At 48.1% G+C, this 23,907-nt stretch overlaps 1 long non-coding RNA gene across 1 annotated transcript; it reads right to left on the reverse strand.

Annotated features, from left to right (window-relative positions):
* Positions 1-1,721: 1,721 nt before the first annotated feature.
* Positions 1,722-16,566, reverse strand: LOC118672355. Its single transcript, XR_004973039.1, has 3 exons — positions 16,185-16,566; positions 2,515-2,715; positions 1,722-2,358 (listed from the first exon to the last, which is right to left on the reverse strand). It is a non-coding gene; the product is annotated as an uncharacterized LOC118672355 (long non-coding RNA).
* Positions 16,567-23,907: the final 7,341 nt, after the last annotated feature.

A 23,907-nucleotide genomic window follows, 5' to 3' on the forward strand; every position in this document is an offset into this window, starting at 1 on the left:
GTGCAGTGCAGAGTGGGGGGCGGGGGCAGCATGAGGAGGTTGGCAAGCCCCTGGCTGTACCTCTGGGGAGTGCCTGCAGTCCAGAGGGGACAGGGAGCCCCTGGGAGCAGTGGGTGTCACAAGCAGGCACGGAACCAGGGCTAACGAAGAGGAAGGAAGCTGGGCTCTGATGGGGCCTAGGGTCCGGAAGGGGCCCAGGCCTGCAGCAACGGTCACCCACGTGGAGGCAGGGAATCAGGCAGAGGTCACGTGCCCAGGAAAAAGTGAGTCTCCTGAAATGACTAAAGAAGCAGGTGGCAGGGGGTGGGCCGGGGAGGTGGGGGAAGGGAGGCAGCACTTAGACCCACTCGGGAGCAGAGATGTAAGGGTGACGAGGATGGAATCTGAAAGTGTCTAAATAAAGAAAGGGGACCGTGTGGATGTTAGACAATCCTCGCAGGTGCCTGTGCTTTCATTTCCTCTGCGTCTCCTGGATCAGTCACCTTCCTGCACCCTTGAAGACGTCGGCGGCATTCCCAGGAAAATCAGAGCCAGAAAGCGGGGTGGGAGCCTTGGAAAGTCCCTCGCTTTGGGACGTCGCGGTTGGGCAGACACACTTGGTCCTGCTCCCCATCTGTTTGCTTGGGAAGAGGTGCCTGCTGGAAGCTGAAGAAATGGCTGAGCCTGCACAGAAACACCAGGGAAACCAGAACCCTGGGGGAGAGCATGGTGGCCTGTGTCCCTGAGGGTCGTCAGCTGGTGTCCACCGGGGCCAGAGCAGGGCAGAGTGTGGACTCGGTAGAACCAGCTTGCCCGGGGTGAAACCCCAGCTCTGTCACTTACCACTCAAGGCTACATGACCCGGGTGGTTTTTTAAAGCCTCTTGGACTCGGTTTCCCCATCTGTAAAATGGGGATCATGAATGGGGATCAGTTTCTCTCTGGAGATGTGAGGACTGAATGAGCTGAGAGGTGCAAGGACCCAGCACCCTGTAGACAGCCAGGAAAGGTGGGCTGTCTCCTTCTCCATCACCTGTGGTGCCCCAAGGAGATCTGACAGAGCAGAGGCTTGAGGACAGGTGGAGGCAGTACAGCAGGCCTGGGTCCCCCACGTGGAATGAGGTGCTTTCGCCCTCCCATCCTTGAGCAGCACCCTCAGCCCTCCTCCCTCACAGGCAAGGGAGGCAAGGTCTGGGTGTCCCCGGGGGTGGAGGTACCTGTCTTGAATGCCTGCCAGTGGGAATTCAGGTTGGGGTGCTTAAACTCAGAGGGGCCCAGCTCTAAAACCCACTCCTCTCCCCAGGCCACCCAGGGCTCCCTTAAGACCTGAGTGAGTGTGGGGTCTCTGCCTGAGTTGGATAGATTGAGCATGGAGACAGCACTTTCAGTTCAGATAAAGGCTGAGTTGGAGACCTGAGTTTAGTTTGCGAGTCGAACGGGCCTGCAGGAGCTAGAACGGGGCAGGTATCTGGTCGGCTCCCAGGTGAGTGGCAGGAGCAGGGGGGCGGGTGTTGGTATTCTTTGCTGAGCTGGGGAACAGTGAGGAGGCAGAGCTGCAGCCTGGACAGGATGCTCTCAGGTTTGGACTGTGACCACAAAGCTGAGATCTCAAATGCCACGTGAGGTCACAGTGATGCGCAGACAACACTGGACGTGCGGCTCTCAGGAAAGAGGTCGGTGTGGCGTGCGATGTGGCTGGGCCACATTTAAGATAAGGATGGCGGCCAACGTTCACCAAATCATCAGCATGTGAGAGAGATGACCACCATCGTCATTGATGGATGGGGACACTGGGACATGGACAGGCTATGAAACAGGCTCCAACAACTCCTGAATGGCAGTGCTGGGAACGGGACCCCGGGCAGCGAGGTTAACGCATCTGCCTGCTTAACTGTCCCGTGACCTTAGAATGCTATAAGCTTGGGTGTGCCGGGCCCTGCCTTTCCTTTTACAAGTGAAGAAAAAAATTCATCAAGAATAAATCACTCACTTGAGGTCACCCCAGCTAGTTATAGCAGGGTTGGACCAGAATCCAAACCTCCTCACTTCCAGTACATTCCTTTCCCTCGGACATTCCATTTCAGGTTATTTAAACTTCTGTCCCCAGATTAGATATTATTAAATTTTTACAAATGCTTTTCCTCTATTTCTAAATTTGCAGTAGTGAGCATGTATATTTATAGTGGAAAAAAGAGACCTATAAAAGCAAAGACATCAATATTATTAAGCAGACCCACCTGACTTCCACGTAAAGGAGGCGTATTGTGGCGTCTCGGGGGGTAGAGAAGATGGGACGGTATCGTCATGTTTGCCTTTGATAATTTCTAGCAGGTGTTTCTGGGAAATGTCTGCTCTGGACTCATTGTAAGAACTCCGCTCCCTAGGATGGAGAGGAAATATTTCTTATTACAGGGGGACCTATTGGGGTGACTAGGAGGTCTTTCTTAGGTCAGATCATTCTATGTGACATCCTTGAAGGCCTGGCATCCGTCCGCATTCCTCCCCCCTTCCTCCCTCCCTCACTTACCCACCTCACCTGGAAATTATGGAGGTGCAGGGGGAAAGAGAGGCGGTCTAGGCTTGCAGGAATGAGACACATCCTTTTACTTCTGAGCTGAGCTGATCAATTTAGATGAACAGACGAGCTCTAATCAATTGTCTTGTCAGAAGAGCAAGATGTTTATCAAACTCGAATATATTTTCACCGCACTGTTCTTTCTCCAGCAGGCTTCTTGGACTAAAATAAAACAAGGCAGTTCCAAAAAATCATTTGGGTAAATAGAGTTGTTTATCTTGAAGGCTGTTGAGATGGCTCATTTTTTCCCTTTCTTCCCCATCTTGTCCAAATTCATCAAGCCATCTCCCACTCACCATTCACATATCATTTATTTAGCATATTTATATCCAGAGTCATTCCAAAAATTAGTTGTTGTGGCTTCAAAGAAAAAAGCCCAGACTATAAAACCCATGGTATACGAACTCAAATAGGAAAACAGGTTGGAGAAGAAAATTAAAAACCAAATACTCATTTCAGTTGTTCCAAGGGAGCCTACTGCCATATATACTCGAAGTGTTCTGCTGGTGGAGGTGGAACAGGAAACAACTCTCTCTTGATCGGGGAAAGGGACACTTTGTGGGTGGTTTCAAAGAAAACTGAGTTTTCCTTGGTACTAAACTTTGAAAGAAACGTCTCCTACGGTAGACGGCAGAGAGATAGGCTGGAAATCCTGACAACAGTTTTGGCTCGGATCAGAATTTGTTCATAAAGGATTCGCATGACTCATCCCCACAGCGACTTCTGATAACAATTAGAAATCCTAGCACTGCACTTTAGCCCAGAGATGCTGAGTCACTGTGGGCAGTTGATCAGGTCTTGATCAAAGCACACTGACTCTCGCTGGCAAGAACTTTTGGAACCGAGTGCTGTTCCTAACGTATTGGCCCTTCTTTTATTTTGTGTCTTTGTTTGAACATATAAACACGTGTCATCAATGTTGCCATCCAAATCATTATGATTTTTTAAAATATATATATTTTTTATTGATTTCAGAGAGGAAGGGAGATGGAGAGATAGAAACATCAGTGATGAGAAAGAATCATTGATCACCCCACACTGGGGATCGAGCTCGCAACCCTGGCATGTGCCCTTGACCGGAATCGAATCTGGGACCCTTTAGTCCGCAGGCCTACACCCTGTCTCCTGAGCCAAACCAGCTAGGGCCAAATCATTATGATTTTTATTTATTTTGTATTTTTAAAATATATTTTATTGATTTTTTTACAGAGAGGAAGGGAGAGGGATACAGAGTTTGAAACATCGATGAGAGAGAAACATCGATCAGCTGCCTCCTGCACACCCCCCCCTGGGGATGTGCCCGCAACCAAAGTACATGCCCTTGACCGGAATTGAACCTGGGACCCTTCAGTCCGCAGGCCGACGCTCTATCCACTGAGCCAAACCGGTTAGGGCATCATTATGATTTTTAACAGGATGCAATTTAGGGTGAATCTTGTGATGTGCAACTACAGACCTCTCTCTATGGTCTAACCCACACTGGTTAGGGAGGGTTTTGGGGGATATGGTCATCCAGACTTGATTCCACTTAAATTAGTTCTCATCTGATCTACTTACTTATACCATGTCTCTGTTCAGAATGGAGTCAATGAGGCATACAGGAAATGCATAATATAAAATAGTGAAGTGCAAATGAAAAATCAGGACAGGACAACACATTCAATATGGCATCAAGACCAGGGTGAGAGGAGGGTGAGGCTGGACAGATTGAAGATATGATGACAACGCAGTTCCGCTGTTGCTACAAATGGGCTGCTGATTTGCTTTGGGCTCCCTGGGCGGGAGGGACAACGCTCACTTTTCCCCTTTGGTCCATAGGCGTCTTGCTGGAACACCACTTTGCTGTCTCCATCATTCCCCAATCTGTAGCCCATTCCCTCTGGGGAAAGCTAACTAAAGATGATACCTTTTGCTCCTTGTGACCTAACAAGAGCCTCCAGTAGCCTTCAGTTCCATTCGTAAGAGCTCTTGGGGCATCTTAGCTCTGTGCTGCTCTTCCATTCTTGTGTCTACCCCAGGCTTCACTGCCTGCTCAGAGTCTGTCTCCCTCATTCATAACTTGAGCTCACCCCCGGCTTTGCTTCATCGTGGGCCTGATTCCACCGTGGGGCTTTTTTTAATTTTTTTTCTCCAGATTTGGCCACCTCTCCTAGCCAGCTCAAGTGGCTGTTTCCAAGAGTGACAGTCTGGCTGCTCCAGGGCATCATTGTATATCAGGCCATGTCACAATCGGCCTGTCTATAGAGTGGTGGCCTGGGGCAGGTCCTCCAGTGTCCCTGGTCCAGTTTGCCAGGTGTTAAGCCCCATGGTCCAAAGTATGAGCCAGGGGGTGGGGCGGGGATGTGGAAGGAGCTGTGGGTGAAAATATTTTCCTCGCAAAGAGGTTTAAGTCTGGCAAGCAATCAAGGACTTCGTGTCTTTGTGTCCTGGTGGGGGGTTGAGCTTGGGCATAGCAAACCAGCTGCCTTTTTGCCTCTGCTGCCATTGGTTTGCGAAATAAAGACCTCTGTCTTGCCGAAACTGGTTTGGCTCAGTGGATGGAGCGTCGGCCTGCGGACTGAAGGGTCCCAGGTTCGATTCCAGTCAAGGGCATGTACCTGGGTTGCGGGCATATCCCCAGTGGGAGATGTGCAGGAGGCAGCTGATCTATGTTTCTCTCTCATTGATGTTTCTAACTCTCTATCTCTCTCCCTTCCTCTCTGTAAAAAAATCAATAAAATATATTAAAAAAAAAAAAAAAAAAAAAGACCTCTGTCTTTCTGAAAATCTTCTTTTCTGAGTTGTTCAAGTCATTCTCCTTGGAAGTGTGTCAGGTTTTGGGAAGCCCTGCATAGCAACCCTTTTACATGTATTAGGCATATGGATTTCTGAATGTATTGCACTATAACCCTCTTCCCACTTTTTTTTGGTTAAATGTCATATAGATTTATAATCTGTGGAACAAGTCCTTTTATTTTTAATTTTTATTTTTTTTAATATATTTTATTGATTTTTTACAGAGAGGAAGGGAGAGGGATAGAGAGTTAGAAACATCGATGAGAGAGAAACATCGATCAGCTGCCTCCTGCACATCTCCTACTGGGGATGTGCCCGCAACCCAGGTACATGCCCTTGACCGGAATCGAACCTGGGACCTTTCAGTCCACAAGCCAACGCTCTATCCACTGAGCCAAACTGGTTTCGGCAACAAGTCCTTTTAGACCTTTGCTACTCATATTGAGGTCAGCATGGGCATTGCCTGGGAGCCTGTTGGAAATGCAGAACCTTAGCCTCACTTGGATCTACTGGATCAGAACCTCAGTTTCACAAGTTCTCCAGCGTGTGCCTCTGTTTGAGAAGCACGACCTGTACTGCCAACCTTGGGAAGTGCTGAATGATTCGCAGGGATTGGGCCTTCAAGAGGTGATATGACTCGCCTGCATCCCCCAATGGGTCAGGAATAGAGCTGGAATCAGAATCCGGGTGTCCTGAGTCCTAGTCACATTCTCTTCCCAGCACCCCATGATGTCTCCTCATCTAGGAAACGAGGAGGCTCAATGAGATCATTGTCAGGACATGTGATCAGCATGATCGGAATTTATCATCCATAGTCGCTTTGGAGAGTGCAAGAGGATACCGTGAACTACTGAGCACAAGAGATGCAGAGAGCCCCAGGAGGTCACTCTGTATACCTGGGTTTTTTTCTGCTTTACAAAGCCCTCTCCCGTCTGTCAACTAATTTAAACAGCACAAGTAGCCAATGACTAGATGATCTGAAAGTGCTAACTATTCAATAAAATCTCGCTCTCAAGTAACCACACACACAGTCACACACACACAGTCACACTATCTCATCTTAGCAGATAAATCACGATCTAACCTGATTAAGGAAAAAAGGGAGAAAGTCCAAATCAACAAAACATGAGAATGGGGAAAGGGTCGCAGATACACACACATTTAAAGCAATTCTGAAATGACTTTGCCTAACTGTTTCCAAAGCGTTTGATCACCTGGATACAGCGGGTGGCTTCCCCCTTCCACACACCACTGCACAGGCCCAGCTGGAGCTGCAGGCTGCATGTCATGGCTTTCTGCCAAGTCATTTCCCTGTGAGTCAACCCGGCTTCAGGGTTTGGTTTCTGAAACTGCTATTCCAGGGCTTTAATTCTGAGCTAAGATGTCTGGGTAGCTTGGCAGGAACTGGGCTCTTCCGCCCGGGTGGGAACCAGATTATCTGGAGAGCTGTTCGCATAATGCACCGCTTATGGCAATGTCCACCCACCCTTTTCTGACATCTGCTTTATCTGCTGCCCGCCAGTAGCCCAGCTGTAGAAATGAAAAGCAAGCATGTCTCCGATCCTGAGAATCCTCAGTATTAGACCTCAGAGGTCCCATCTTGTCATCTCATCACCCCGCCCCCCTTTTAAAAAAGTTTTAATTTATTTTAGAGAGAGGGGAAGGGAGAGAGAAACATAGATCAGCTGCCTCCTGCACCAGGGATCAAACCCACAACCTCGGTATGTACCCTGACAGGAATCGAACCAGCAATCTTTTGGTGCACAGGACGACACTCAACAACTGAGCCACACTGGCCAGGGCTCACCCCTCCTTTTATAGATGAAGAAATGGAGAGTAAGGAGTGGGAGGTAACTGTCAAGTTGAGACTATTTTCATTTCAAGTTGTGAGCTCTATTCCACTATCTTTAATAATACTAATATTAATAACAACTGATATCTACTGATTTGTTTACTCCATCTCCCCTTAACAACTCTATGAGGTAGGCAATCATTGTATCATCCCCACTTTACAGAAACAGAAGCACAGAGAGGGCAAGTAACTTGCCCCAAAACACACAGCTAGTTAGTAAGTAGGAGTTGGGATCTGACGCCAAGTAATCTGCTTGCATGCAGAGCCTGTATCCTCAGCTCCATTTACTACTCCAACAATTCTCTTGTTATTCGGACATGACATGACAGATCACTCAGATGATGTCCATAACAGAGCAACCAGGCATGGTGATCCTTAGAGTCTCAAAAGACATAAGAGAAGCTATGGTTTATCCAACATTCAGCACATGTCTGCCCTGGTTACAAGTGCTTTTACAAACATTAGCTCAGTAATCTCAAAACCAAAACCGCCCCTCTTCCCTCCCCCCACAAAAAACACCCAACCCCAAACAAAACACACAGGAAGAGGGTGCAGTATCCTCACTGATCAAATGGGAAAATGAAGGCCACAGAGTTTTCATATCTCCACTGAGATCCAACAGCTAAGTGGCAAATCCAGCGTTCAGAGCCAGCCCATTGGCCAGGCGAGCATTGATCTCAGCCAACTACGCTCCACTGCCAATTGACTCGGTTATTCATTCCGTCCTCACCACCGGACAGGCAGGTGTCATTTCCCACCCACTCACTTGCTTTTCTCTGGTTAGATGAGGAAACTGACCTGCTTGTGATGCTTAAGTAACTTGCTAACGGCCATCCAGTGACTTGGTGGCAGGTCAGCCAGGGCCCCAAAGCCCGTGTGAACTATTTGCACTTGTCCAGGCTTTTTAGTGCTGTGGGCCGAGGCTCGATCTCTGCAACAGATCCTCCCACTGGCTGGTCTCACCTGAGGCTCTGCCGCGTCACAGCGGAGCCACACACCGCCCCCTGGCGGCAGGTGGGCGCAAGCACTGCACATGCTGAAAAGCTCGCGGCGCGGCTCTCTGATTGGCTGGCGCGGATCCAGCTACTTTCCCAGGGGCAGGAGCCCAGCGCTAGTAAAGGGGCGCCCCTGCCCACGCCCTCCGGGTCCCCCAAACACTCCTTGGAGTTAAGGGCGTGCGAGGCACGCTGGCCCTTTCACTTGCGGGCCTCTCCTCTTCTCTCCCTGTGGTGTTCTGGTTCTGAATTCATCCAGGGTCCAGGATGACAATCCGGCACCAGAGGATGGCATTTCTCCAGAAGGTAAGCTGGTCTGCCACCTGGGCCTGGGCGGTGCGCGGGGACCCAACTCTGAGAAGTGTCCGCGGAGATGCTGGAGGCACAGAGCGGGAAGAGCATCCCTTGTGGTCTTGGATGACAGATACGTGGTGTAATGACAACATTATCTGCTTAGGTTTCTACGCTGCCTGTAGGTCTTGAAGAATCGGCACTGCCTGGCCAGAATACTGGAGGTGAAGAGCCTGTTCCGGGAGCTCCCTCTCCTCTGGGGCGGCTGTTTCTCCAGAGGCCCCTGTCGCCTAGGACTTGGTGGCCCACAGAATGCACCCTGGGCCGCCCTCCTTTCTCTGACTCACTTTCCCAAACCGCTGCTGCCACTTCTCAGGATCAATCCTCCCACCCACACTAAGAGGTTACGATCCCATTTTATGGGTAAGGAAGCAGAGAAGGAGCAACCCTGGAATGTTGTGATGCAGTGACACTGGTTTCACTACAATGGGAGAAACATAAAGTACAGAGTACAGTGGGAGGGAGCTTCTACGACTGATTCCATGTGAGGAGTAGGGGGAGAGAACCTCGAAGCTGAGACCGAAGGATGCTGGGGCTTCTGTGGAGAACGGGCAGAAGGAAGACCCCGCAGTGGAGGCAGAGGGTGTGCCAGAGCAGAGGTGTGTGCCAGTCTGGTGTGTTTGAAGCAAGCTGTTCGCAGGTGCTGAACAAAGGTGGATCATGAAGATCTCCTATGCCTTTCAAAGGTGGTCCAATATTCCCCAAAGGAAGCCATTCAGGAATTTGGAGGTGAGTGATGTAGTCAGATTCAAGTTCAACAGACTACTCTGATGTGAGCCAGAGGACTAGTTGGGGTGTCTTCTTTTTTTAAAAAAAAATATGTTTTTTATTGATTTTAGAGAGAGGGAGAGAGATAGAAACATTGAGACATCGATGAGAGAGAAACATTGATTGGCTGTCTCCTCTGCCACCTGCCTCAAGATCCTCCTCACGTTCTTCAAGATGCAGCTAAACCACCACCAAATCTTCCAGAATCCCTCTGTGATGTCCTGCCCAGGAGACAGTAAATGCCTGCACTTAGACGCTTCCACTACCCTCCAGGTGTCTGTCGTGGCACCTCTGATGTGCCATTGCGTTGGTGTATGTGGCTGTCTCCTACTACTTGACTGGAAGCCACTTGTCTTAAATGTCTTTGCTATCCCAGCGTCTATGAATGTCTGACACATAGTGGGAGCTCAATAAATGTTTGTTAAATGGAGGAATGTATAAATGACACAAGCAATTCTAAATCCGCCTAAGCCTCGTTAAGATCCCTACTCTTTGTAGGCCTTGCCTAGGCCCACTCGCTCCCTAAGGAGAAGAGGAAAGCATTCTTGAGAGCTGGAGGATCTTTCCCTCCCCTCCCCTTCTTCCCCCTACAGGTCAGGGCTGCCAGGAAGGACACAGGAGATGACAGGCAGGAACTGGAACAGAGCCTGTGGATGCTGAGGCCACATGTGACAGGCTACCTAGTCATGCTCTTGGCTCCACGGTGTGTCATCAGCTGGCTCCCTCTGGCAAAGCTCCTGGACTGTGGATGTGCCATCTCTTTCCACCACATCTTAAACAAGCCCAGAACCCCTCCCCAGTGGGGTGCCAGTCACCAGGCCTTGCAACAGAAATCAGAGGCAGCGGCAGTGTGGCTGATGGGCCTATCTGGTGTCGCACTGGGCAGAGGCCCAAGATAAGTCTCATATGTAAGCTCCTTGGCTTATTAACCCTGCCACTAGAACCATGCAGAAACATTACTTCTTTAATATGACCTTTTCTCCTTTCCCCCTTTTTGATTCAAACTAGCCTCATCCAGGCAAGAACATACAATGGGGTAAAGACAGTCTATACAATAAATGGTGTTAGGAAAACTGGACAGATATGCACAGAAAAATGAATTGAGACCACCTTCTTATGCTATACATACACAAGAATAAACTCAAAATGGATTAAAGACTTAAATGTAAGACTTAAATGTATTAAACCATAAAAATCATAGAAGAAAACATAGGCAGTAAAATCTTGGACATTTGTCATAGCAATATTTTTTTTGGCTATATCCCCTAGAGCAAGGGAAACAAAAGAAAAAAATAAACAAATGGGACTACATCAAACTAAAAAGTCTTTGCACAAAAGGAAACATTAATAAAATGAAAAGACAACCCAATGAATGGGAGAACATATTTGCCAATAATATATCTGGTAAGGGGTTAATGTCCAAAATTTATAAATCATACAGCTCACCTAGCCTGGATTGCTCAATGGTTGAGCATCGATCTATGAACTAGGAGGCCACAATTCGATTCCCAGTTAGGGCATATGCCTGGGTTTCGGGCTTGATCCCCTGTGTGGAGCGTGCAGGAGACAGCTGATTGATGATTCTCTCTCATCATTGATGTTACTATTTCTCCCCCTCCCTTCCTCTCTGAAATCAATAAAAATATATTTTAGAAAAAGAAAGAAATAGGACATACAGATGGCCAATAGACATATGAAAAGATGCTCGAGGTCACTACTCATCAGAGAAATGAAAATTAAAACCACAGTGAGATGTCACCTCACATCTGTCAGAACGGCTACCATAAATAAATCAACAAATAACAAGTGTTGGTCGGGATGTGGAGAAAAGGGAACCCTTGTTCACTGTTGGTGGGAATGCAGACTGGTGCAGCCACTGTGGAAAGCAGTACGCAGTTACTTTAAAAAATTAAAAATGTAATTGCCTTATGACCCAGCAATTCCGCTTTGATAATATATCCAAAGAAACCTGAAACATCAATTCAAAAGAACAGATGCACCCCTCTGTTCACTGCAGCATTATTGACAACTAGAGGCCTGGTGCATGAATTTGTGCACAGGCAAGATCCAGCCGACCCACCCCGATCCCCCACCTGCTGGTTGAACTCCTGGTCGAACTCCCCGTCGAGGGGACAATTTGCATATTAGCCTTTTATTATATAGTATAGGTAAGATCTAGAAGCAGGCAAGTGCCCATCAGTAGATGAGTGGATAAAAAAAAATGTATGGTACATTTATACAATGAAATACTACTCGGCCGTAAAAAAGAATGAAATCTTACCTAGACAACAGTATGGATGGACCTGGAGAGTATTATGCTAAGTGAAATAAGCCAGTCAGAGAAAGACAAATACCATAGGATTCACTTATATGTGGAATCTAATGAACAAAACAAAAACAGAGTCATAGATACAGAGAACAGGCTGACAGTTGTCAGAAGGAGGGGGGGTTGGGTGAAAAGGGTGAAGGGATTAAGAAAAAACAATAACCCTCATACACACAGACAACAGTATGATGATTACCAGAGGAAAAGGGGGTAGGGGGGGTAGAAGAGGGTAAAAGGGGGATAAATGGTGATGAAAGGAGACTTGACTTTGGGTTGTGAACACAATGCAATATACAGATGATTACAGAATTGGACTCTTGAAACCTTTATAATTTTATTAACTAACTAGAGGCCGATGCACGAAATTCACGCAAGGGGCTCGGTCCTTGCAGCCCCGGCTTCATCCGGAAGGTCATTTGGTTGTTCAGTCTAATTAGCATATTACCTTTTTATTCTTATAGATGTCACCCCAATAAATTCAATAAAAATTAAGATAAATAAAATTAGTTAAAAAATGAAACAAACTGGCCTAGTGCAGCACCCTGGCTTACCTGCCTTCTTCTCCCTTGCACGTCCACTCCCTTAATCTTTAAGCCCTCAGGATAATGAGGCCCTGGTTGCTGGTCAGCATTCAGCAATTCCAGGAACAAAGCCTCAGGCCTATTGACCACAGAGACAGTTTTAGTCAAAGATAACATCTAGGCCTCGGTTGTGTTTCAGCTCCAGACTCGGAAAAGTGAACCAACTCCACCGACCACATCCTTGTGAAACTAGCTGAAGCGAAATCAGGACCAGAAGCAATGATCACCTGTCCCCTGCCCTGGCACCAGCACAATCAGTGGCGATCATGACCCTAACCCCCTTAGTCACCATGATTAATGATTCTCCCTCTATGTAACCCACCCCCTGGAAGCCATCAGAGAGCCATTTTCTTCCCTCTCACCTGTGACTCCGGGTGTGGTGCCATTTCCTTAAAAATTAAACTTTGCCCTGGCTGGTGTTGCTCAGTGGTTAGAGAGTTGGCACCAAAGGGTTGAAGGTTGATTCCCACTCAAGGGCACATAAGTGGGCTGCAGGTTTGATCCCTGGCCCCTGGTCAGGACTCGTGCAGGAGGCAGCCAATTGATGTGTCTCTTTCATGTCGATATTTTTCTCTCTCTCCCCTCTCTCTATAAAGCAATGGAAAAAATATCCTCAGGTGAGGATTGAAAAGAATAATAAAATAAACCTTCATTTTCTTGGCTACAAACTCCTGTTGGTATTTAAGTGGGCTTGGATGCATGCAGGCAAGCAAACCCTTTAGCGTGGTAACACCGCCTGCAAACTGGAGTGGACTGCCATTTTCTTCCCTCTCCTTGCCTTCGCTGTATGGGAACACTTTCAGATTTCACCCAGGAAGCTTCTAAGGTTTTGAACCAACAAGAGGGGCAACAGACACTTAAACTTATATAGAATGAAACATATAGAATGAAATCAGTCGTAATAGAAAGGACCCAAGGGATTTTGTGAAGACCCCAAATCCAAACTGGGTGACTTGGGTGCAACTTCAGGGAGGTAGACCTGGATAGGGACTGTAAACTGAAAAGCTTAAACCAAGTCTCAAGCATTGTAGTCTAGCTTGAGAAAGAATATGAGGAGCCCTAGCCAATTTGGCTCAGTGGATAGAGTGTCAGCTCTTGGACTGAAGGGTCCCATGTTTGATTCCGGTCAAGGGCACCTACCAAGGTTGCAGGCTTGATCCCCTGCCCTGGTTAGGGTGCATACAGGAGGCAACCAATCGACGTCCCTCTCTCACATCAATGTTTCTGTCTGTCTTCTCACTCCCACTCTCACTAAAAAGAAAAATTTTTTAAAAAGAGAGGGGGGCGGGCGCGGGGGCGGGGGCGCATCTCTGAAAGGGATGAAGGCAAAATGACTTATTTTGCTCCTAGCACCACGGAAGAGAGTACTTTTCACCCATGGAAATGTCTGGCCCATCTGACAGGTGTGTCTGTAGAGTGAAGACACCTGATGCCATTAAACGGGGACATCATTTTCATTGCTTTGATTCTATACCAGGGGTGGGCAAACTTTTTGACTCGAGGGCCACAATGGGTTCTTAAACTGGACCGGAGGGCCGGAACAAAAGCATGGATGGAGTGTTTGTGTGAACTAATATAAATTCAAAGTAAACATCATTACATAAAAGGGTACGGTCTTTTTTTTTTTTTAGTTTTATTCATTTCAAACAGGCCGGATCATCCGGCCCTCGGGCCGTAGTTTGCCCACGGCTGTAATCTATACTGTAGTGTAAGAATCTGGACTCCCATGTAACTTTCCTTCAAGAAGGAACACACTGTTGGCAAATAAAATTATCCAACACTGGTAATTATATTTTTATATTTTTCACTAGAAAGGAATGAGCTCACATGTGAGTTTTATACATCAGTCCCTTTTGAGTTTGGTTAGCAAACTCAGTCTGTCCTCTGAAGCCTGCTTATCTCTGTGAGCTAATGCCATTAGGTCTCTGGCCCTATGGAATGGAAGACCAGGCACTGGAACAGGACACTCCAACGTATTGTTACTGTCGTCCTTAGGCAGGTCTTGCTTGAAATTGCAAGTTTCTTTTTTTTTTTTTACCTGGCCCGAAGGCAGGGGGAAGGGGAGGACGGGTGGAGGGGTCGGGAGGAACGGGGCGCGGGAAAGATCCGCCGGGGCCCTGGCACGGCCAGACAGCAAGTTTCTAACATACTAAGAAGCTCTCTTTGACAGAAACTTGTGCCAGACATGTGAAACTACCTCATTAAGAGCTTTTATTGTTACTTTGATTTTGAATGAAGTTCAAGATGATGCTTGTATTAAATTTTATTCTAAACTGTTAGGGCAAGTTTCCCATCAATGTCCCTTAATGTATACATACAACACACTTAAATGTATATGTGTATATATATATATATTTCTGGGAGGAAGGGAAAGGGAGAGAGAGATAGAAACATCAATGATGAGAGAGAATCATTGACCAGTTGCCTCCTGCACCCCCCACACTGGGGATCGAGCCCACAACCCAGGTGTGCCCTGACTAGGAATTAAACGGCCACCTCCTGGTTCATAGATTGACGCTCAACCACTGAGCCACGCCAGCTGGACACACTTAAGTGGTTTTAAATGACATTCTCTTTATAGGAGAAAATGCTAATTGTATCTTATTAAATTGGGCTCTTCTAGGAATCCATGAACAAATTTCCTAAGAAGTCTGTTTAAGAAACCCTGAATTGTAGAATTACCACTTGGAACAATTTTTATATATATATATATATATATATATATATATATATATATATATATATTTTAAAATAATTACTTCCATTGTGTTAGTAATTATATGTTGGTAATATTTGCTCAATGATATTGAGACATCACACACTGTGCATGATGCATGTAGGAGGAACAAGAAGGGTTCACTTCCTTTTCCAACTGCTATAGGACTTGTAGTACTTCATTACAGACCATTTTCTGCAATGTTTGTAAAATGGAAACTACCCTTAGTGAAATCCAGTCAGATGACTTTTAAAGAGCAGTTCTGAAATGTCTTTTGAGAAGTGAGAGTGCCTTTTGAGCAGATCTGAGCCCACCCAGGTAAGGGATTTCTTTATGTCAGCATTTCCCAAAATAGGTTCTGGGAAATACCCCTCGGAGAGAGACATTAATAGGGCGTTACTCAAGCTTCCCCAGTCACAACACTTGAGAAACATCAGGCCAATCAGAGTCAGAAGAGTTCCACTACTGCAGGGCCCCCCAGAACAGATTCACAATCGATTATTCACTGTGCTCAGAGACCGGAGTTCAAATCCCAAACTCATTTGTCCACCGTTTATTTCCCCTTCAGGAACACATGATGGGAAAATCTTCTTTAAATGAAATATTCCCCCAACACAATCTTTAAAATAGTGTCCGAGAGAGTAAGTTCGATTTGTAAAAGGGCACATCCCACTGCACAACCACACAGGGTAGGTCAGGATGGCAGGTATCCTCATTTCTTCTTTTTTTCAATATATATATTTGTTATTGATTTCAGAGAGGAAGGGAGAGGGAGATAGAAACATCAATGATGCCAGAGAATCATTGATCAGCTGCCTCCTGCACGCTCCACACTGGGGATCGAGCCCACAACCCGCGCATGTGCCCTGACCCGGAATCGAACCCGGGACCCTTCCGTCCGCAGGCCGAGGCTCTACCCGCTAAGCCAACCCGGCCAGGGCGGGTCCCCTCACTTCAATGTTGAGGAAACTCCAGTTCAGAAAGTTCAGGCAGTTGGCGCCTATGGCCAGTGGCCACCCTGGAAAAGAACCCAGCCCAGTACATATTCTGCAAATAATCTAAAAGCGCGCGAGTCCCATTTCTCCTGGGTACATTCCGACCCCCTGCACCCCAGTACCTCCATCCTTCCAAATGGCACTCTGCGTGTTCCCCTTGTGCCCCATTCTTCTTCCAGGGCCACAGTTCCTCATCGTTTAACTTAACTCCTCTCTCCCCTATCTGGCCACAATTCAATACTAACATGCATTTTTTTTTTTTTTTTAGTTACCTGATTTTTAAAAATGGGCAAGTGGGTCGTTCTCTCAGACACTCGAAACATGCCCTAAAATCACCTGTTTTGATATTGGAACGTCACCATTATTTTCCACGAGCCAGATGGCCTCGAGTAGTTATAAGGAATACGTCCGCGGCGCGGGGTATTCGAGGGGCCGACCCCGAGGCATCACTTGGGCTGCAAAGTGGCAGCTCCATGATTCCTTCCTTTCCGCCCCTCAAAGCCGCCGCACGTGGGTCCGCGGAGCAGGCGCCTCGCAGGGCCCCAAGCTCGACTTCTGCGGTCCACGCCCCCCAGCGCCACCCCGCCGCTGGTCCGGAACAGGTTGTAGAAGGAAGCCAGCCTGACGCCTCTGGATACCTGTGAACTCCGCGGGCGGGGCGGGCGGGGCGGGGCCGGAAGTGGGCCGCCGCCGGAAGTCGGCCCCCAGGGAGCCTGCGTTTCCTCTCTAGGCGCGTGGAGGGATCCGCACCTCTATGCTCTAGCCCTGGCGCGGCGCAGTGGCTGGTGGGAGGGGCCCTGCGCCTGCGCGGTGGAGCGCGGTACAGGCCTTCGGGACTCTTGCTCACGCTTTCATACCCGAGTGGACCTACTGCGCTACTGGCAGAGCCGGCGATTGCTTGTATGGAGATTTTAAAAAACGGAGGTGCAGGAACGCGATAGGGCACCCCAAAACTCCTTAGCAGTTTTTGGCTTGCGCACATGCACTCCTTTTTATTGACATGAGGTCTAACTTTCATGCAATAACGCTGCTAAAGTGACTCCGTTTTTTAAAAAGTTTTACATTTGAAGCACCTTTTGAACTTGAACCCCAGGCTGGGGCCGTCCTGCTGCCCTTGTGTCTTGAGACACAACTCTGCAGTGATGAATGGCGCACCTGGCCTCCCCTCACCCGCAAGGCCCCAAGTGGCTTCTCTGTTGATCCCCAGGTTCAAGTTAACCAACTTTTAAATACTCTCTTATTTGAATTTTCTACTCTAAAAAGAGAAAGAAAATTATGCAAATATAAATACAGAACCTAGTAAAATTAGAATGGTCTAGGTTTAAAACACGTAATGGCCTCCAACACACATAAGGGTGTGGCAAAATTAGTTCATTCTGGGCAAACAATGTAACTATGAAATCCCGTTGAAAAACGACTGGACATTAGTTCAAAAACCATCGACTATGTTTGGGCTCTGACCCATGAGAGACCATCTGTGGAAAACGTATCCCAAGCAGACAATCCAAAAGAAAGGACAAGCTACATTTCTGAAGTGCTTCTACAGTGGACTCTTAGGTTTTACGCCGCCGCAAGGAAAAACCGTGAGTCCAAACAGAGACCAGATTAAACAGGCTTTATTGGGAGCACACGGGCGGGTTCACCAGCTCAGAGAGGGGAGCAGGAGAAGCCGCGCCCAACCTGGGCAGGGGCAAGGTTTTATACTTTTCTGAGGCAATTGTTGCTGGCCGAACCTGGTGGCAGTCGGGGCTTTCCAGGGTCAGGTGAAACCTGCGGCCTGTCCTGCGGTTTGGTCATTTTCCGGAGCCGTTTGTCCGGCAGAGATTTTTCACCGGGGTGGGGTGGTTTCCAGACGTCAGTGTGGCCAGGTCAGCTTCTCACCGGCCCAAGAGAGGGAGGGGGTCCTTTCGCCCCGGGGCAGGGTGCCAGCGAATACCAGACATGGACAACTGCTGATTTTGCTTGTCCAACTTCCAGGTTTTTTATTTAATTTTAACCCTGATTTTTTTTTTTTTTTTTTTTTTTTTTTTTTTTTTTTTTTTTTTTTTTTTTGGTAGGAAGCCAGCTAGCTCTCAATTCACTTTGGAGGTGAATACTTGACTCAGGCCTGGCCCATCAGAACATTTCAGCATAGCCCTGGCCAGTTTGCTCAGTGGTTAGAGAGTTGGCCCCAGCACCAAAGGGTCTTGGATTTGATTCTCCGTCAAGGGCACATACCTTAGTTGCAGGCTCGATCCCCAGCCCAGTAGGGTAGCAACCAGTGGATGTATCTCTCTCACATCAATGTTTCTCTCCCTCTCTCTCTCCATCCACCTCCCTTCCACTCTATCTAAAAGCAATGGGTGCCGGGCTGGGCGTGGCTCAGTGGTTGAGCATGGACCTATGAACCAGGAGTTCAGGGTTCCATTCCCCGTCAGGGCACATGCCTGGGTTGCAGGCTGGATACCCGGGTCCCTGAGTGGGGGGCGGGGTGGGGGGCGCGAGGAGGAGGAGGGTGTGCAGGAGGCAGCTGATCAATGATTCTCATCATTGATGTTTCTACCTCTCTCCCTCTCCCTTCCTCTCTGAAATGAATAAAAATATATTAAAAATAAATAAATAAAAGCAATGGAAAAATATCCTCAGGTGAGGGTATATATATATATATCCCGGTATGGCTTGGAGGAAGGTATGATGTCTGAGTCTGCCTGGTCCCAATCCTGGCTCTGCTGCATCCTAAGTGCATGAACTTCCACTTGCTACTTATCTGCTCTGAGTCTCAATTTACGCATTTGTTGAATGGGTATATTAATAATAGACATCTTCCTCATAGGGTTATAGCGAGAACTAAATGAACGGAGCAGGTATCCTAACACCTCCTGGTAGGTGTGTATTGTCATTATTTCCTGCCTCCATGCCTCTGAACAGGCTCTTACCACCTTTCCTTTCTTCACTTTTTTTTTTTTTTTGCCTTCCACATACTCCAGTATCATCGCCTTGCATTACTCCCAGAATTATATTTTATATTTTTCTTCCCTACTGGGAATGCCCTTGTAGTGTAAGCCCTGCCGCCCCCCCCCCCCCCCCCATCCAACCCCACTTCTTTTTATAATGCAACTGCCTGATTTAAGCTTTGATTGCCAAGGAGTCCACTTCAAAGACAGCTGTCCCAGTAAACACTTTGTCAGCCACGTGACCCTGGATGAGGAGCCAGGCCGCCGCCAAACTGAGGCTCCTTTGTTTGGAAGATCTTGGCTGATTTCAATAGCTGACCAATTGGGCTACTTGTTTGTTTTTCTCTTCCTGTGCTTTAAACTCCGGCTCTTATGTTTTAAAGTCACTAATGAACAAAATAAACTGATGAACAAAATAGGTCCAGAGGCATGGATGCCTGGGACAGACTGACAGATCTCAGAGGGGAAGCGGGGGTGGGGGGTGGGGTGGGGGATGGGGTGGGGAATGGGAAAAGATTAACCAAAGAACTTATATGAACACAGTATATGCATAGCCCATGGACACAGACAATAATGGGGTGGAAGGCCTGGGGTGGGGTGGGGGCTGGGTGGTAGGAGGGAAATAGGAGACATTTGTAATACTGTCAACAACAAAAAAAATAAATTAAAAATAAATAAAGTCACCAATAAAGACTGAGCCAGGAGAAACCCTCGGCCCCCCACTGTCAACCCCAATAAAAACAGAACCCCAGGCCCTTTCTATCTTTCTTTCTCTCTCCTTCTCTCCCCCACCCCCTCCTTGTAAACTTTGCTGTGTAGCTCATTGCGCTGTGTAATTTCCTGCAAGTAATTAACCTGTATCTTTTCAGTTTCCTGATGGTTATTGCTGAAGGGCATCTTGCGATCATAAGAACCAAAGGCTGGCCCAGCTACAACACGGGTTATTAATAGGCCGAGACCAGTTGCGAACATCCCTGAAGGAGGCCCAGGTCTTATTTACCTTTATACCCGTGGGAGCTTAATACAGTTCCCACCCCAGAAATGGCGCTCAGTCAAGGCTTGTTGGACAACACTCAGTACTTCCAAACACAGAGCAGAGAAAGTTGGAACAATGAATGAACATGTAATAGGTCCTAGAGGATAAACAACAGGAAAAAGAACCACAGGAAGCTAGAACCATTTTCCTGCCAAAACATGGCTGGATTCCTGAGGATTACAGACTCCGTTTCTTCCCAGTCCTGGACTTGCTCTCATACCGTGAGCAGGTGAGTTCCAGCAACAGACTGGCACCGAAGGGGACGTTCTGAATGACTGCTTCCTTTTTCTGCCTGAGAAGCCACCTCTTCGCTGGGGGGTTGGCAGGAGAAATGCCCGTTGCCTTAGAGAAGCTGGGAGCCACTGAAGATTTTGGGGAAAGGGAGGGGTTTATAATAGCAATATCTTGGGAAGATTAAACCTCTGAATTTGCACTCAGAAAACTAGAGCGATATTCACATATCATCATGTTCACCCTTTTATCGTATACAATTCAGTGGTTTTCGTATACTCACAAGGTTGAGCACCACAACCACTATCTAATTTCAGGACGTTTTCCTTACTCCAAGAAGAAATTCCACACTCATTAGCAGTCACTCCCTAATCCTTCCGACCCTAAAGGTGTGGACTTTTTACAAAACACTAAATTTGGTGTCTGTAAAGTGGCTTGAATTTTGAACTCAGAAGGGATGTCTACCGAAGATAAAGAGAGCAAGGAAGGGGCAGAACTAGCTTTTCCGAGGTTCAGGGGATATAACCAGACATCTATCTATCTATCTGTCTATCTATCGAAGAGAGAGAAGAGAGAGAAAGCAATATTAGATCCACACATGGAGCAAAGAGAAATGCATGTGGGCAGAGCAGATCTTCAAATACAGCATCTAAATCAGCAGTTCTAACCTGTGGGCCGCGACCCCTTTGGTGGTCGAACGACCCTTTCACAGGGGTCGCCTAAGACCATCCTGCATATCAGATATTTACATGACGATTCATAACAGTAGCAACATGACAGTTATGAAGTAGCAACGAAAATAATTTTATGGTTGGGTCACAACATGAGGAACTGTATTTAAAGGGCCAGAAGGTTGAGAACCACTGATCTAAGTAGAGTGGAAGTTACGGATGTGTAAAGAAATTCTTGCAGGGGTTAATGTTCTTATTTTCTTTGCACCTCCTGTATGGGCCATCTTCCGGTACTCTTCCAGACGTGGCCATTCCTGGGAAAACCAAGGAAAAGGCAGAAGGGCCAGAACTTTGGAAAATCCCTTAAGAAAGACACTCGCTCTCTGCTGCCCTCTGGGCCCCTCGCAAATGCGGTGATGGCTCTGGAAGAGGGAGGAGGGGCCTGAACCACCCCATGAGGCAGTGGGAGCATCTGACCGATGGTACAGGGCCCTCAGCTGGAGTGCACTCAGTGTAACCATCCTTCAAGCATGTTTGACAAAAGAAGAGACTTCAGCAAGCCTCTGGGTGCACAGGTGGGGTGCACCAAGTAGTCCATTTTCCTGGGGGGGGGCTTCTCTCAAAGGGGGGTTTGCTTGCCCTTTACCCCCACCCCCTCTGATCACTTGTGGCAGGACTGGTTGGGGTATGTCAATGGAAGTGTTCAGCTCTTTTATTTTTTTAAATGTTTTTTTTTTTTTTAATTGATTTTTAGAGAGAGAGGAAGGGAGCAGATAGAGAGAGGAACATCATCCATCTGCTGCCTCTTGCATGGCCCCTACTGCGGATCAGCCCGCAACCCGGGCACATGCCCTGACAGGGAATCAAACCCTGACCTCTTGCTTCCTGGGTCGATGCTTCACCACTGAGCCATGCTTTTTTTGAATGTCTGTCACCTGAAATCCTGTGTGTGTGTGTGTGTGTGTGTGTGTGTGTGTTTGTGGGGGTGGGGGGTGGGGGGGTCCCAGTCCAGAGGGGCCGCGCTTTGTCAGGAGCACTGAGCCCCACTCCTCCAGCCGTTGGCGGACTGAGCTTTTCACTCTGCTTAGAATACTAACGTCATATGATGTGTAAAATGGGAGGAGACTTTTGAATTCGTCAAGTCTGATACTTTTTTATTAGTAGTAGGAAACTAGAGAATCAGAGACGAGGCACCTTGACCAAAGTCACCCATCCAGCTCATTCATAGTGACAGAAAGCAGGTCTGTGGCTGTCTGGGGCCAGCAAGGGGGGGTCACAAAGGCACAGGAGGCTCTTGGGGGACATGCTACACTCCCCGTCGTGATCATGGGTGTCGTTTCACGGGTGTACACGTACATGAACACTAAGTACGCGCGCGGAGTGGGTGTCAGTTATACCTCAGCAGAGCTGCTCAAAAAGTCACACCTCCAGTCGGAGGCAGAGCAGGGAGGGAACGCACATCTTGTGCCTTGAGGCTTTCGCACCTCCCCTTCTCCCAGCCTTTGAGGTGTGAAGAAACCTTTTCCCATAATGTCATTTACAAAAACTCCACTGTTCGAAAATTTCTACTGAAAAATAAGAACACCCTTCACAAGCCCTGGCCGGGTGGCTCCGTTGGTTGGAGCACCGCCCTGTGCACCAAAGGGTTGCGGGTTCAAGTCTCGATCGGGGCACGTACCTAGATTGTGGATTTGATCCCCGGTCAAATGCAGCGATGGCTCTGGCCCTTTCTCTCTCTCTAAAAATCAATAAAAACATGTCCTCGGTGAGTTTTAAAGAACATCCTTCACAAGAAAATAGCAGACACAGGGAGACAGAAGAGAACCCCATGCAGCTGGGAGAGGTATGGGGGCAGAGCGCGGTGTGGCTTTGCTCTGTTTACCTGTGTTTATCCCTGGCAATGCTTGTGAAAAAGATCATCTTGGATGGGTCCAAAGACTTCCATCGAGGGTAAAAGAGATAGGGACGCGGTTTTTACAGGACTGTACTTTGTGATGCAGTTGTGGCCACCATGGGCTAAAACAGTTTATGAACAATTCCTGGATGAGAAAGAGGCAGGAAAACGTCCAGAAAAGTTCCAACTCTCCTCTCTCTCTCTCTCTCTCTCTCTCTCTCTCTCTCTCTCTCTTTCTCTCCTCTCTTCTCTCTTTTTCTCTCTCCCTCCCCCTGATCACACCAAGCGTGGCCAGCTTCCGGAGGCCTAAAATAGCTTCTTTGTGCAGAAGGTGAAAGTACAGGGTCACGGGTGGCTGTGCTCCGCCCCTCCTTGCGTTGCTGCTGACCTGGCGCTGACCAGCGGGCCCCGCATGCTGGCTGGGTAGCCAACAGGGCCCCTGGTTTTCCTGCTGGAATACGTTTCCCCGAGCTCTTGCCTCTCTAGCAGGAGTTAGGAAGAAACATGCATGCATCTAAGCGGCTATTTTCCCTCCGTATGATTGTTTTAGAACAGCAAATGTAATACACAAGTGTAACAAATTCAAACTAGAGAGAATGATGTGAAATGCAAACGGCAGTGGGGGTGGAGTAGGGGCAGTGGCTCCGGGAGACAGACGAATTCAACATGATTTCTTTCCGAGTCTGGGAGATGCCTGTCCAGGGGCAGGAGGTGCGGTTACCGAGCTGCCCGAGGTGCCTGGGGACACAGGATCAACCCTGAGGACTCTCTTCTGGGAGTCCGCACTGCCAGAGGCATTTAAGCCGCTGTGCTGCTTCGGCAGGGTTTGCCGCGGGCCGTGCCGAGTCCCCTCCACCCGGATCCTTCGCCCTCCTCTGCCCCGCTCTGTGTCCCAGGAGGCTGACCCTAACAGACTGCATCACCCAGGCTGCATCGCCTCTGGCTTCCGGTCTGGACTGGACAATGGGAGGCAGCAGGAGGAGAGGGAGAGTTGGGGTGTTTATCCTCCCGAGTCTTTTCAGGCCTTATCCCCTCAGCACTCAGCACAGGGAACTGAAGTAAATGGCTGAGCTGACCGGGGGTGACTTTAGACCTGGGTGGATGGCCACACAATTGTGCCTGGATGACGTTTATCCTACAGGGGGCAAGGTCCATGTTAGTCACATTGTACAGTGTGTCCAGGGCAGCATGACCCCAATCCAGGTCCTGAGTCACACCCTTCTGCTGATG

Source organism: Myotis myotis, unplaced genomic scaffold (genome assembly GCF_014108235.1).
Source record: "Myotis myotis isolate mMyoMyo1 unplaced genomic scaffold, mMyoMyo1.p scaffold_m19_p_17, whole genome shotgun sequence".
Lineage (NCBI taxonomy): Eukaryota > Metazoa > Chordata > Mammalia > Chiroptera > Vespertilionidae > Myotis > Myotis myotis.